This window comes from Pelodiscus sinensis, chromosome 4 (assembly GCF_052426305.1).
Source record: "Pelodiscus sinensis isolate ZL-2025 chromosome 4, ASM5242630v1, whole genome shotgun sequence".
NCBI classification, from domain to species: domain Eukaryota; kingdom Metazoa; phylum Chordata; order Testudines; family Trionychidae; genus Pelodiscus; species Pelodiscus sinensis.
In genome coordinates, this window is record NC_143055.1 from 128267864 (window position 1) to 128283640 (window position 15777).

The following is a 15777-nucleotide window of genomic DNA, read 5'->3' on the forward strand; positions in this document are numbered from 1 at the left end:
CTGCAGGGGTTTGTGCCTATTGACCCCCGCGGGTGTAAATCCTCACAGCTCCCCTGAAGTCAGTGGGCAGGGAAGACCATGCCCATAGACACCTGCACAGGATCTGGTCCGTGCATCTTTTCCATTCAAGTTCACTTTGGTTCTTGACTTCAGCTTCTGACACCGTGTCGGAGGCAAGCTGCCTGCAGAGCAGGCTGATGAGCTTCCAATAAGCTCCCCGAAGCTCCCATGAGTCATGCAGTCAGTCTCGGTTTCTCACTCTATTTTTAGCACCCATTCAGATTAGATAGTTGAGAACAGTTTTTTTGGGGGGAGGTGTGTGTGTGTGTGAGGGGGGAATATGAAGTCATCCCACATTTCTGATCCCAAGAGAGAAGCTGAGAAGTTGTTGGTGTCTCTGACCTCGTCCTCAAGGTCCCCATCTCACACAAACAGAGCCGCAAAAGAGCCCACAAAAGCAGCTTTACACTGCCTCTCCTTCCCAGGCAGGTAGAAACCACAGCACAAAGGGAAGGAGCTGGACGTTAACCCTACTCTGTGAATCCTGCTGCGGGTGAATGTGGCAGATCTGACTTTGTAGGTGCCTAAGGGCCCCAGCTCACATTCCTGCTGCTGCCCGGGAGGGGTAAACCACGGGACGTGACACAAAGGAGCTCATTCTGAAGGGGCAGTGGCCGGGAGGCGCAGCAGAGGGAGGACTGTAAGAGACAATACAGCAATTATTCTCATTTCAATGGGGGTCCGCGGGGGCAGTATTGTAAGTGTGCAAAGTGGGCTCGAGGCTTGTGATTAGTGCCAAGCTAAGACAGATGCTTCGCTTTACACGGGAGCCACCTACACAAGACGCAGGGGCAGGTTTTTGTGGCTTCCAGGACCCATAAGGGAGAGACTCAGGGTCGTTCCTACCAATTTGCAAAGTACACAGTGGCACAGGGCACCACAACATTTGGAGCACCACAAAACTAGCTGCGTGTTGCATATGGGGCCAGCCCCTGGCCAGCCCTCCCAACAGGACGGTCCCTAGGAGGGAGGTGGGCCCGGAACGCTCCCCCTGTCCCACCCACATTCTAGGGGCCTAGCTCAGGACCAGGGGCCTAGCAGGAAGGCTCAGGCCACCCCTGCATTCACCGGCAGTGGCAGTTAGCTGAGCAGCCCAGCCTCAGCCTGTTCCGCTCCTTCGGCTCCCAAACGTGTCATTCCGCTTCCTGCTGTTGGGGAGTGCAGGGGGTGGTTCCCCCCCTTCACCCAAGTGCCTGCCCTTGAGGGATGCGGCTGGGAGCTAGGAGAATGGAGCCACATTGCTCTGCTTCCTGCCAGGGCTGGTGAGCGTAGGGTGGGCTCACATCCTGCTTCCTCCGTTCCCTGCTCCTGCCCCACACCGTTCCTGGCCCCATGGTCCTGAGCCCAGCTTTGCTCCCCCTCCACAGAAGGCTTCCCGGCACCACAATTTCTAGAGATGTCACTGGAGAGACTCTTAGGGAGTTCCCCCTCCTCTGTGACTTCCTCCCACTGGCAGGTTAGCGTCACCGTCATCGGTTCTAAGCACGAGATGAGCCCTTCACTGTGCACTGCCTGTTAGTCTCCAAGGTGCCACGGGACTACTCCTTTTCATTCTGTATTGAATTCTACCTGACGTTTCCTCCAGGGCAGCACTGATGCACAGTGGCAAGGCCTTGCGAGGGAAGTTTCTGCTGCTACAGCCTATGCGGTGCCCCTACTGAGCCTCAACAAAGGATGTCAGTCTCTGGAGTTGTCAAACTGAGCCATCATCCCCCAATTTGAATAGGCAAATATACGTCACAAGCTTTACTCGAGAGAAGGAAGCACTCATCAGAATGGTTACTCCACGGTCCCATCGGCTCGCTCGCTCTCAAGCTCTCTCAAAAAAAAGTTCCATCCAGTGACCATTTGTCTCCAACGAGTGTCTTTAACCGGCCCCGTGCAAAGGAGTCTCAGGGATTTGAATCCGCACTCTGCGCAGAATGGAATTCGGGGGGTGGAATGTATAGAAATCGGAGCTTTGCTTTCCATGGCAAGCGACAAAGGGCAGCAGTGTGCGTCCCCCGCCCCCTCCCGGCCCAGGTCCAGAGAACATTCTATTAAGAAATCCCCCCTGGACTAAATTTTGCTCAGGTCTGTCCCAAACACAGTTTCTCACTCAAGCCAACACACCAAGAGCCACAAGTGCCAAATGCTTCTACCCAGTGAACTGCAAGCTAAAGCCTATTAGGCAGCCATCACTGTCAATATTTATTCCTAACAATTCAGGGACAAGTTTGCTAATAAAAGGTGTCAGCTAGAGCTTGGGAGATGGAAGAGCAGCGAGCCAGGCGAGGGGGAAAGGGCATGACACATTAATCAGCACCTCCCCTGCAAAGCCCTGGCAGGAACAAGGTAGTAAGCTCATTAACCACTTAGGCAACAAAATCCTTGTGCATTTCACATAGCAGCTACCTCTTGCCTGGACTCCTTGTTGGAAGGTTTGTCATCTTTCCAGGCACGTCCACTAGCACCTTTCAGGCTTTTTTTCTAAATGTATCAATACCAGCACAACACCGAGATAGTTACTACAGACCTTCCCTTTGCCACAGCCGGAGATAAGTTGTTGACGCACATGCTCTCGTATTTATTCATCGTAACACCTATCTCAGGGCCCCGCTGTGCCAGGTTTTATACAAACATTTAGCAAGAGTCTTGCTGCACAAAACTTACAGTCTACATCAGTGGTTCCCAAACTTTTCGGCATCACGCCCCCTTTTTGATTTTTGAGAAACCCTCATTCCCCACCTCCCATAGCAGCAAAACTTGTTGAGCAAAAAAAAAAAAAAAATAGCAGCACAACTTGGGAGAGGGGGGGATTGATGGTGGGAGGCTGGGTTGCCTCACGCCCTCCCCAGGGGGGCACACCCCCCAGGATGGGAACTCATGGTCTACATAGACAAAAGAGGAAGAACCGCTATTAGCCCTGTTTTACAGATGGGGAATCGGTACACAAAGAGGAATCAACTTACCCACAATCTGCGGCAGGGCTAAAAGCTGACCTTTGGTTCCCTGAGTCCCAGTCCAGTGTCATAACCACAAAACTTTCCTTTCTCTTACAAGTTTTGAGGCTGTCTTACTGAACCACATAGGATCTGTCAACGGAAGCAGACTAAGTTGTCTGGCCCCCATCACCACAGTATGCAAGCAGCTCTCAGACACCTGTGGATTTACCCTCCCAGCTCTCCTCTGAGGAAGGGGCAGATTAACATTTCTGTTTTGTAGAAGGCGATTCGAGCCCTAGAAAGGTTAAGTGACTTGACAAAGAAAACATGTGCCGCAGCCAGGCAATGACCCCCAATCTCCTGAGCCCACCTGCAGTGCAAAAGCATTCCTCTTTGCTTTCTCCAGGGTGACTGTCAACTTCAACCCCTCCAAAAGCCCACTATAGACTATGACTTCTCAGCCCCTTTTTGAGGCAAACCAAGCAGGTGTATTTATGGGTATGTCTAAAATACCATCCTAGTTCGAACTAGGGTGATAATGTAGTCAACCGGAGTTGCAAATGAAGCCCGGGATTTGAATTTCCCAGGCTTCATTTGCATGTTGCCGGGCACTGCCATTTTTAAATGTCCACTAGTTCGGACTCCGTGCCCACGGCTACACGCGGCACGAACTAGGTAGTTCGGACTAGGCTTCCTATTCTGAACTACCTGTACTCCTCATGGAATGAGGTGTACTGGTAGTTCGGAATAGGAAGCCTAATATGAACTACCTAGTCCGTGCCACGTGTAGCCGTGGGCACGGAGTCCGAACTAGTGGACATTTAAAAATGGTGGCGCCCGGCAACATGCAAATGAAGCCCGGGAAATTCAAATCCCGGGCTTCATTTGCAACTCCGGTTGACTACATTAACCACCCTAGTTCGAACTAGGGTGGTAGTGTAGACATACCCTATGTGTATTTAAAAACGCACACTCTGTAGCTGGATGGGCGGTAGCCCCTGGTCTGTGAAATAAAGTACCTAGGCAGCACTTCAGCTGGTATAAATCCAGTGTAAGTCCTTGACAACCAGTGAAAACACACTGATTTACACTACTAAGGAGCTGGCCCCATCTTTTATGCAGAATCCATGGGTGGGGCCAGACTCTGCTTTCAGAGACACCCACTGCAGTCAGTTTTCTTTCGTGCACACATTTCCTTTTCCCCCTTAACGCTGCACCGCAACCCCTGCCGTAGACAGCAGCGCTATCACTTGGAAGAGCCAGGACCGTAGTCCCGTACAATAGACTATGGCCCAAGATGTCAGGAAGTACAGTCTCAATATGCTGACCCAGACATACTGTAACATAGGGCGAACTGCACAGACGGGACAAAACCATGTTATACCAATGTTAAGGGAACCAGGCCACAATCCCCCTTTTTTTAGGGCTGTAGCCTGATTTTTGGAACCTAATTACAACACAGCTTTGCCCTTTCTACCCGTCTTCGCTGCCACAGCACAGTGAGGACACATCGTGCTGGAGGTGCACATTCTGTGGTGGTTATAACCGGGCTGCAGGCCAACACTGCTCACCACGAGCTTTGCCTAAATCACCCGGCAGGCGAAGCACACGAGTCGGATTCAGGCCTGGGTCTGCTGAGAGCTGCAATTTGAAGGCTGCCCACAGGGCCAGCTCGAGCCATTCCTACGCCCTGGGCAGCGGGTGCGTGACGCATGCGCGGCTCTGCCCCAGGGCGCACAGCGCATGTGCGGCCCCATCCATCGGCGCACCGCGTAGCTCTAAGGGGCGCCTCACAGCCCCCAGCTCCGGGTGCGCGGCACCTGATGGCAGCTCTAAGGGGCGCCCCTTCCAGCTGCCATCAGGCACCTCCCATCAGGCCGCCCTGGGCAGCGGCCCGGCTAGCTCCCCCTTAATCCGGCCCTGGCTGCCCAGCCGCTTCTGCACATCAGATCACAACTGAGGACCCACTGACACGGCTATTTTGAGTGGCTGAGTGACCATGCTAGGCCTCTTTAAGGGAGCTTGACAAGCTGGAGGCTTTTGGAGGTTATCTCAAGCACCTAGGGAATTTAGGAGCATATGTGCCATTGACAGCCAGTGGGAATCGTGCTCTTATCCTCTTGGCCTTTTTGAAGCCTTCCCCGTCCTTACCAGGAAGCCCATTTTTATTTAACGTCGAGAAGACGAACTCAAAACCAGTTCATTTCATCTGCTTGACGTTTCTTTAGATTCCACGTTAAAAAATGAAGCAGAACTCCAGCCAGCCAGAGCCACCCACAACAGAAGGAGCAAAAACCTTTTTCCCTAGAAAAACCACTGCTCACTGTTGACGCCTTAAAAGCCAAGAGCTGGTGGTAACCGAAGAAGGGGGGCAGGTGCTTACGGCAGTGCAGCGATGTGGCGGCAATACCATAGCACAGACGATGCTTCCTACCGGGATGCAAGGGGAGATGCTGCTCTTCTGCGTAGCTGGAGTTGGGCAGCGTAAGCCGAGCTGCCGGGCCTAGTGTAGACCTGGCCTTAGCTATTATTTGAATTGCTGTAGCATCTAGGAGCCCGGCCTTGGACCGCGGCCTCCTTGTGCTAGGCGCTGTACAAACACAGGCCAAAAAGATAGTCCCAGCCCCAGAGAGCTTGCAGTCTAAGTAAAGGACATAACATCTTTGGGCATCTAACTGCATCCATGCTCTCCTTGCTTTCTATAATTAACCTCCCCCCAATTGCAGTGGGAGCAGAAGCAAGGCCAGTATCCTTTTCTTTTCTCTTTGACTGGGAATCTAGGATAGTTTTTAAAACCTAGTGACCGCTGGGATTTTTAGCTGCACTTTCAAGGCACCCCAGGTGGGATTGGGGGAGGGGGAATGGATTGCTTGCACCACTGCAACTCTCTGCATGGCTTCTGCCAACAGAACCCAAGAATACTGGGTATGGGGTCTAGGGTGGAGGTTGCGTGCAGAAGGGCGCACGTGGTAAGGGACTGGGGTGCAGGAGAAGGTGTGAGATCTGAGAAGAAGTTTGGGTGAAGGAGGGGTTGTGATCTGGATCAGGGGATTGGGGTGTAGGGTCATGGAGGGAGTATGGGTGCAGGAGAGGATTCTGGCCTGGGGGAAGGGTGTAGAAGGGGTACAGAGTCTGGGAGGGAGTTATGATCCGGAGCAGGGAGTGCAGGGGGTTTGGATGGTGACCTGTGGGAGGGAGTTGGGGTGCAGAAGGGGCTGGGGTGCCAGAGGCAGGTTCTAGCTGGGAGATGCTTACCTAAGTGTCTCCTGGCCAGCAGCCCTGCAGCACCCCCAAGGCAGGCTGGGCTCCCTGCCTGCTGCAGCCCCAGATCACTTAGAGTTGCAGGGTGCTCCCTCCATGTGGCTCTCAGCTCTGAGTGGGGAGAGGCTTGCACTGCCCCCACTCCCCAGGTCAATCTCTCAGCTCCTATTGGCTGGTTGTTTCCGGTGAATAGGAGCTGAGAGATTAGCTGGGTTTAGTTCCTATTGGCTGGTTGTTTCCGGTGAATAGGAGCTGAGAGATTGGCTGGGTTTAGTTCCTATTGGCTGGTTGTTTCCAGTAAATAGGAGCTGAGAGATTGGCTGGGTTTAGTTCCTATTGGCTGGTTGTTTCCGGTGAATAGGAGCTGAAAGATTAGCAGGGTTTAGTTCCTATTGGCTGGTTGTTTCCGGTGAATAGGAGCTGAGAGATTGGCTGGGTTTAGTTCCTATTGGCTGGTTGTTTCCGGTGAATAGGAGCTGAGAGATTGGCTGGGTTTAGTTCCTATTGGCTGGTTGTTTCCAGTGATTAGGAGCTAAGAGATTGGCTGGGTTTAGTTCCTATTGGCTGGTTGTTTCCGGCCAATAGGAGTTAAGGATTGGGCTCGGAGTGGGGAGATCACAGGAAGCCTCCCCTTCCCTCTGGAGCAAAGATCTGAATGGACTGTGCTTTAAACTGTGGCAGCTGTGTGTCTGAGGGTCCTGGAAGGGTGGTCCGTGGGCTGGATCCGGTGGCTTGGCGGGCCAGATCTGGCTTCTGGGCCGTATTTTGCCCAGCTCTGCAACAGAGCCTAAGGTATGTTATGGCAGCTTTTACTGCTGCCATTGGGAAGTGTGGGAAAGCACAGACACGCAGAAGTCATTTGCCAGGGAGATGTGTGGAAGGTTACTCATAAGAAATATGCTGAGTGCCCAATTATGTGTCTTAGGCCAGGGAACCAAAAACAGCCATTCAACTTTGTGTCAATCAATTCTGCAGCTAACACACGGAAATGCCGACCAACGATAGGCTTACACCGAGCTCCTGTTACCACTCTATCAGAGTTCTCACCGACCTGTTGACACAAGATATCAAAGTTTGCAAATGTGACACTCAAGAGGGTGTAGGTGGCGCTGAAGGGATGTTGTCCAAACAGAAAGAAATGTTGTGAATCACATCTGGGGAGCGGCTATCGTTGGCGCAAACTTTCATACTGAGGCTCCCAGGGAAGTATGTTAATTAGGGCCTGATCTGGCCTGATCTTGCCTGCCTTTCCCCCCTCCCACTCTCAGAGGTCCCCGAGAGTGTTGGATGCAGGGATAATAGCGTGGAGAGTAGGGATGTTAAGAAACATGTAATTCGTTAACCGTGTAGATCAGGGGTGGGGACCCTTTTTGGAGTTGGGGGCCACTGACTCAGAAAAATCAGTCGCACATGAGTGAGAAGCAAACCAAACAAACAAACTCCCCCCCATCAAACCCTCACTGCCACGGCCCCCAACTGAGAAGCAGAAAGACCCTCCCCACATTCCCTTCCCACCCCAGGTTAGTAGATTTTGAGGTAGTGGGGGGGCTGAATCACCAGCTGGGTTCCTCTACGGTGTAGGGGGCCCTTAGCCTCGGGGGCCGGATCCAGGCAAGCTGGGGGCTGAATCCTGACCCAGCGCCTGAGGTTCCCCACCCCTGGTGTAGTCAACAAAAATTACAGGATTAATCGACAAGGGTTAGCGTTTGCACCGGGTCCCGGCAACTACCCCAGACTACCCCACAATTACCTCTGGGCTAAGATACAGGACAATGTAGCACTTTAAAGACTAACAAGAGGGTTTATTAGGTGATGAGCTTTCGTGGGCCAGACCCACTTCCTCAGATCAAATAGTGGAAGAAAATAGTCACAACCATATATACCAAAGGATACAATTAAAAGAAAGGAACAGAGTATTTTAGGAGCTGGCAAGCAGGCAGCCTGGCTCAGACCTACCTCCCAGGAGGTACCCCCTACTGTGGCTCTGCAGGAAAAGTATTTTAGGAGCCAGCAGGCAGGCAGAGCAGAAGGGGGAGGGGAAGCTGCATGTAGCCAGTAGCATTAACCAATAAGCATCTGCTTAACGATGACTTGCCTACTCTATTACATCCCTAGTATAGAGGACTAAAACAGTAAAAGGGAAAAATTAAATCTGAAAACTAGATACTTTATCAGCCTCAGGAAATATCTGATCTTGTATCTTTGACAAGATCTGCTTGATTGCTCATCCATTGACTCTTTGTTTAAAGTCTAAAGCTTCACATTTCAACATAAAATTCATATTCAAGATAGTATGTATCTGACCTAGCAAACAACACACATCCTCTGCTAAAACTATGTTGCAATCAAAGAGGCAAAAGGGAGGTGAACACACATCGGGGTAAGGTATCTAAACCGTTTTGTTCAGGTGATATTAACAAGCTACAAGCAGTAGTAGGACAATATATTTTAATGCACACAACAGACCTCAACTTGTCTTCTCCTCTAGGGTTCGTTACACTGTACGGCTATTTCGGGATATTGTATGCATCCCAAAATAACTACCTCGCATTTTCACAAGCCGCCCGATATTTCAAAATATTTTTTGAAAGAATGGGCGTGCTATTTTGGCATCCCGGGATCCCTCATTCCACAAGGGTTAAGGGATGTCTTGAAATAGCACGTTCTTCGAAATTTGGCGCTATGTAGACATGGCAAATTTCAAAATTGTATTTCAAAATAGGCTATCAAAATAAGATACACTCATAAAACAGTAGGGGTGCATTTACACAGTACCCTGAACTCAAAATAAGATATACAATTTGCACTACACAAATTGTGTATCTTATTTTGAGTTTAGGGTGCTGTGTAAATGTACCACTACTGTTTTATGAGTGTAACTCCTTCCAGTAAGATAACTGTATTGTCCCTCTAGTGGCCATCAAATACTAACAGTCTAGATAACTAAATTGCTATGGCACTACTAGCACTGTTGTCACACTCCCATCTCTGTTCCCTTCCTTCCTGTCTCAATTTTTCTCTTCAGCATCTGAGGAAGTAGGTTGTAGCTCACAAAAGCTTCTGCTCTAATACCCTAATACATTTGTTAGTCTTTAAAGTGCCACTGGACTCCGTGTTGTTTTTGTTGAAACAGACTAATACGGCTGCCTCTCTGAAACCTACGGTAGTACTCTATCATTTTGTCTCTGTTGAACTTGGCTGGAATTTTCAACTTGGATTATATGTTGCCTCTGTTCAGGAAAAAAGGCAGTAAAATATACTGTGATTTCCTCCTTCTCTGAAACATGCAACTGACACTGAGAAATAGGAAAAACATTTCCAACGTGATCCATTTTCGGGTGATTTTAAAACACCCCAAGAAGGAAAATGTCAAAGCATTTATTAAAAAATTAAATGAATCCACAAATTCCCCAGACCACATTTATCCCTGGCACTGAGCCCATATCGACTTCACTGGATGAGTTGGGCCCCTGGTGTTTAAGAGTTTCCTTATAAGCAAGAGGAACACATTTCTTTTGTTTTGCTTCTTTTTTTAAAAAAGGGGCTAGTTGCTTTTTACCTTCAGAACGAGGCAGAAATAACAATGGCCCTTCCTCTGATTTCACACCGGTTTTACTCTAACGTTACTCCGATTTGAGTAGAGCTACTCTTGATTTACACCAGTATACGTGAGAGGAGAATCAGATTTTCCATTACAATGAATCTCTCAGCATCAAACTGTGTGTCTCTCTCTCTCTCCTAGCTGTACGGGAAATCCTTGTCTTGGCAAATAATTAACCATAATTAAAGCCATAGGCTGCTCCTTGACCAAACCTCTCAAAATAAGCCACGAACATTACAGAGACACCACCACACAAAGCTCAGGACCCCAGCTCTGGCTGCCTTGTACACTCCCATTGCAAACATAGGGATTTTCTAGTTCTTTCAGGCATTAGGGAAAAGAAAAATAACCCTCCACATTTTTAGAACTGGTCCAGATCCTCCCCAAGGGCCCACCCCCAAGCCAGCACTTACCAATCCTCTTAGGTCTGGCCCCCGGTCAGGGCACGGGAACCCCCCCGGAATCCTGCCAAAAACCCAGGTTCAAGTCTTCTAGCATCCCACTTGCTGAGTTGGCTGCAGTCCTGCCACTGCTCCAGGGAGGAAGGGAGGCATTGCTCCTTCTGGAGGTAATTCAGGAGGCGCGGCGACACCAGCCTGCTCCCTGCAGCCCCTCTCTCCAGGGTTTGCCAAGCAGCAGCGCCTCAGAGCTGCATTTGCTGTGATCTGGAGGCATCCCAGCCAGCATGGAGGAAGCAGAAGCCGGCTATGCAGCAGAGCGACAGCCCTGACAGGAAGCGTAACACACACACATATTTGCTGCAGAGGGTCAGGCGAGCACACCACTTTTCCCAGCTCCTAGGGATCACCCAGCCCTCTCCTCCCCCTTCCCTCCCAGTCTCAGGTAATCCCACAAGGAGCCGGCTCGGATTGGCTCAAGGCGGGCAGGGCTGCATTTGCATGTCAATGGCTCGCCGGGCTCCCTCCCGCTTGAAAATGGATCTAGTATTCCCAGGTCCAGCCTGCTCTGCCCGCCTCATCCCAGCGCAGGGCGAGCCGCTGATGGAGACTCGCTGATTCCTTGCTCAGCGGAGGGAGGCCGCTTCGTTCTGGATTTAGATTCAAAACAAAAGTCGCTGACTAATTTGTAGCCACTCTCCAGGCCCTAGCAGGTCAAATGGAGCATTGATAATAGGAGGTAAAAAGTTCAGTGCTTTTAGACAGCTCACATTACAGCAAGGGGAATAATCATGTTCCTCCTCTGTGCATTCCCTATGTACCACCACCGCCGGATACGCTGTGCTGTGTCCCAGCAGCTGCTGCAGTCCCTGGGCCTGGCTCTGCGCACACACTGACGCCAAGGTAGCGTAGCTCCGCCAGAGGCCATTCACCTGATTTTCTTCTCCTTCACACCACTGACTTCCACAGAGATACTCACTGCCAGGCTGGAAAGCCAGGAGGCTTGCTGGAGTACAAAATCGACGGCACGGAGAGGAAATAGCAGGGCCAAGGGGCTACCGGTGAGGGAAATCGGTTCAGAAGCTGAACTCCTTTTGGTGCCTAATGCTCATCCTTGAGGGTGCATCTACACTGCACCTATAGATTGAAATAAGATCCACAGTCTGAGCTATGCAAATTGCATATCTTATTTCGATCTCATTTTGAAATAGCTTATTTTGAAATTTGGTGCTGTCTACACAGCACCAACTTTCGAAATAGAGCCCTCTTCTGAAACGTCCCTTAAAGGCTACAGGCAAGTCGGAACAGTGTGCCTGTAATTTCATTTAAAAGACGCAGAACAGCTATTTCGGGACACCGAAGGTATCCTGAAATAGCACCGCTGTCTAGCCGTAGCCTCAGTGACCTGTTCCCCTTCTTTTTGCCCTCTCCTCTTTTAGGGCTTTTTCTGTGCTTGCGGCTGATTCCTGCTGAAAGGCCAGGTCAGTGTTTTCTATTGTTCTTCCTGTTTTGCACCAAGGCATGAATACCAAGTCTAGCCCTCATGGAAAGGCCTTTCACGCCACTTAACTCCCACGCTTTTGCAAGGGGCAAGCTGCCCCACAGAGACTGAGCAAAAGAGAGAAGATTGCAAACCAGGAGTGAAAGGTGAGGGATAGCCACTGCTGACGGAGGGAAAAAACATTTTAGACTCCAAACAGAAGAGTAGATGGGATGTACAGAAATGCAATTATTCCCCTCCAGAGAAGAGTAACTCCCTGGAGATATAGATCAGTTCCTACTACCAGATGATCTTGCCTATCAAGTGTCTTTTATTCAAGGAACTCTGAAGAGCTTTACAAAGTGGATTTCGCTCTTATGCCCATTTTACAGACGGGTAAATTTATGTCCCAAGAGAATAAGGATGTTGTCCAAAGTTCACACAGTAAGCCTGCGGAAGAGCTGGGGATAGGACCTATGCCACCTGACTCTAGGGCTTTGTCTTCACAAAAGGGTAGCAGAGGTTTAATTTAAGCCAGTGAAAAAAGCTGCGTGGACAGTCTTATTTTGATTTGTGTGTGACTTGTTTTGGGTTTGCTTAAACGTGTTTCTAATTGGCTTAAAAGTGAACTAAAATGAGTCATTCCCAAATTGAAATCAAAGTGTTTACATGCCCTTTGGCAATGGTTTAGAAAGGATCAGCTTAAGTTCATGCTTTAAGTGAAAACGGTTCTACTGTCCTTGTAGACAAAGTTGCCAGCTTCTACTCTATCTACCGCACAGGGGCATGGACAGGAATAAAAATCTGGTGGCTTTTGGAGGAGCACTTTCTTGCTCCCTTCCCCAAGAGGAGCTCTTTCTCTTCCCTCCACCCCCAGTGCCAATGGAGCTCTCTTTCCCCAGCAGCCACGGGAGCTAGCTGTCATCTCCTGTGCCAGCCTCAGAGGAAATCGGTGCCCCATCTGACTTATGGGCCCCACGTCCCTGCCTGCCCTCCCTTCCACATGCCCCTGCTACCACCCCGTGCTACAAGCCTGAGATGTTTCCTGGCTAGCAAGATGCAAATACCAAACACATCCTATGTGCCACCTTCCCAGTCCTGGGCTGGGCTAAAAAATGGGAGGGAGGAGAAAGACTACGGGCGATGCTCTAGCTGCTCTGAATGTTAACTACGCCCTTTAATAGTGAAGCCTGTGTTCTGACTGGGTCTGCCCCAAACAGCCATCATACAGGAGAAATGTCACCTTTCCATGTTGTGCAGCCTGTGCTGCTTCACAGTGAACCCCTGTCCCTAGCACACACCGGTACCTTGCCATCTGAGTCAGCCAGCTTATTAGATGGGCATATTACAGAATTAGCATGTCCATCAAGTCTGATTAATAAAGGCCAGATAAGCATCCAGGAAAGTCAAAATTGCTCCGACTCCTACAGCGAAGGGGATATGCCATCACCTCTCTAGAACAAAGAGGGATTAATTCTGATATCCAGAAATAGCTTCCGTGGGTTAATTTTTGGGCATATAGGAACGAGGATTAAGCAGTATGCTAGTGGGGGGGAGGGGGAGGACGGACAGCGAGGAAAGATTAGACTGAAATCTCCACCCATGACTGTCTGAAGCAGGCAAGCAGTCACAAGCTGGCTATGATCTGTGTGGGATTCCTTCACAGAGAGCTACCGGGAGGGTGGAGATTTCAGTCTAACCCTTCCCAACTCCTACCTGGTGGTAGACTGCTTAGGAGTTGTCTCCACTTTCCCCCGAGATCCACGTTATGGGGATCAATCTCCCGAGGTTCGATTTAGCGAGTCTAGAAAAGACCCACTAAATCAACTGCTGATGATGCCCCCATCAACTCCAGTACTCCATCAGGTCACAAGGGGAAGGGAAGTCAACAGGAGACTTTCCCCCGTCTACCTGTGGCTCTGATGTCACTGCAGAAATTCAACCTAAGGTATGTTGACTCCAGCTACGCTATTCAAGTAGCTGGAGTTGAGTATCTTAGGTCAACTATCTCCCCTACTATAGACCTGGCTTGGGTCCTGATTTCCTTGGGTCTGCAGCTAGAATTTCGGCTCAACGGTGCCTAGAATGTTACACTCATTCTGCTAAAACCTAACATGACTTTTTCTAGCCAATCAAGGTAACACGATTTCCTTAGATTTTGCAGCAGTCGAGCCATGTGCTGTATTTTATAGGGCCTGTTTCACTGTAAACTTTATAGCTTGTATTGACAGTTCATGCTCACTCCATTATGAGACACATGAGCCCAGTGTAATTTTACCATATAAAATACGCAACCAAGATGTGCAAAGAGTTTTCCAGAACTTTTCTCAGGCAATGAAACAAAGTCCTTCTCTGGGCTATAATCAGAAAAGCTTCTAAGAAACTGACGTGTTCTTGCGTGTGATAAAAATCTTAACAAAGACAGCTTGCCCTGTAGAACCTCAGACTCGCTGTAACCAGTGATGGTTTGTTTCAGCGGTCCATGTTTCTGAGAGCCCCGCTACAAACTTTTCAGCAGCCTGCCACAGCCTTTCCATCTGGGGATTAGATTAATTAGCAGTGATTACAACAAGCACACATTCGGAGAGAGGGAGTCAGCATCTGAGCTTGCAGCCAGAGTGCCTCGGAGCAATTATCATGCTGGTACCTACAGGAAAAGTGGGAGTGGGTCAGGTCAGAGCTTGGATAGGAGCCCACCACTCAAGGACGAGCGGGTGAAGGAACAGCTGTTGGTGATTAAAGGTCTAACCTGAGAGATGCTAAGAAAACTCTCGCTGACCCTCTCTGTATACGTTCCTAATAGGCGGCTGTAATCCCTCTGGGTCGGACTGGGCTACCCTTGCTCACAATGAAATCCCAGGGAACAATTTGGGGGGATATGTGCTACTCAGCATGAGGAAGGGCGTTAGTACCTGGCTCTCTTCATCAGTATTAAGCAGCTGATTGGAAACAGCAGTTTGGCAATAGAAGTTACTATGCCCTAATCTACACTACAAAGTTAGGTCGACGTAAAGCAGTTTCTGTCAAGGTAACTCTGCAAGCACCTACACTAACATGCCGCTCCCGGATGAGTGCCCACTAGCCCGATGTCATAACTGCACCTCTGCAAGAGGCGTAGCGCTTCGTTCAATGTAGTCAGGGTGACGCAGTGTCGGTATCGATGGCTGCCGCCTTTCAGAAGCTGCCCCGCTGCGCTTCCCACCCTGTCAGTTTTCTCGTGCAAGTGTTCTTGGTGAGGACATGCATCGCCAACGTGAGGAGCACCCCAGGGACATGCAAAAGCCATTTAATTATCACAGTGGCCATCTGTTGATTTAACCTTCATAGATTTAATTTTGTGGGGCAGACTTGCTCTTAGTTATAAAGAAGCAGTCTCTTCTACCTCACCCAGCGAAACATATTTTGTCAGAAGTCCTTTGAGAGCCTTGGATTGTGGGGGGTGTGCTGGCCAAATGCCAATTTGGGAAATCACATGATAGTAGTTGAAATTCCTCTCTAAAGTCAACTGGAGAAGACAGTCTTCACTTTTTGCCCTGAACTGCTGCAGAGACCTGCTCCGTGCTGTCAAACGGTTGCTGTGTTTCAGAGATGGTGGGTAAAACAGCTCTAGTTCATCAGGGTCGGATTGCCAGCTGCTCCGTGTTCATATTTGGAGCCCCATTTAAAAAAAAAAAGTTCAGCTCCCATATATGGCCCTCAGGTAACGGCACATTTTTCATTCGGAATGTGGGGTGGGTGGGTGCTTGGCTCTTGAAGAATCTGACTTGTATTATAGTGCCTAAATAGAAGCTCAGCCCATTTGAAAACAAGACCTACCTTCAAACAAAGGAAATACCATTGTGTTATGAGCTAGCGTTTTCCACAAGTGACATTATGAAAGATGACTTTGATGATTCCGGTCTCAAATGATATATTCTGCAAAGAACCATGGGGCAGATTCAGCTAGCATGCTTTTTTTTGGGGGGGGGGAGTGTTTTATGTTTGCTGTTTGATTCTGAGGACGCTTTAATCCTATTTAGCACACTGAAGTAGTCATACGATCTCCCTTAACCA

The 15777-nt window shown here is 49.5% G+C and overlaps 1 protein-coding gene across 5 annotated transcripts in view; it reads right to left on the reverse strand.

Moving 5' to 3' along the window:
- SHROOM3 (shroom family member 3) overlaps positions 1-15777 on the reverse strand; it is a 232498-nt gene that overhangs the window by 68399 nt on the left and 148322 nt on the right. Inside the window, exon 1 of one of the 5 annotated variants that reach the window (XM_006133876.5) lies at positions 10260-10680. The exons of the other annotated variants lie outside the window; for them this stretch is intronic. The gene's annotated coding sequence lies outside the window, so the exon portion shown is untranslated. Of the gene's footprint in view, positions 1-10259; positions 10681-15777 lie in introns of those variants that run through there. 5 annotated transcript variants of the gene reach the window in all.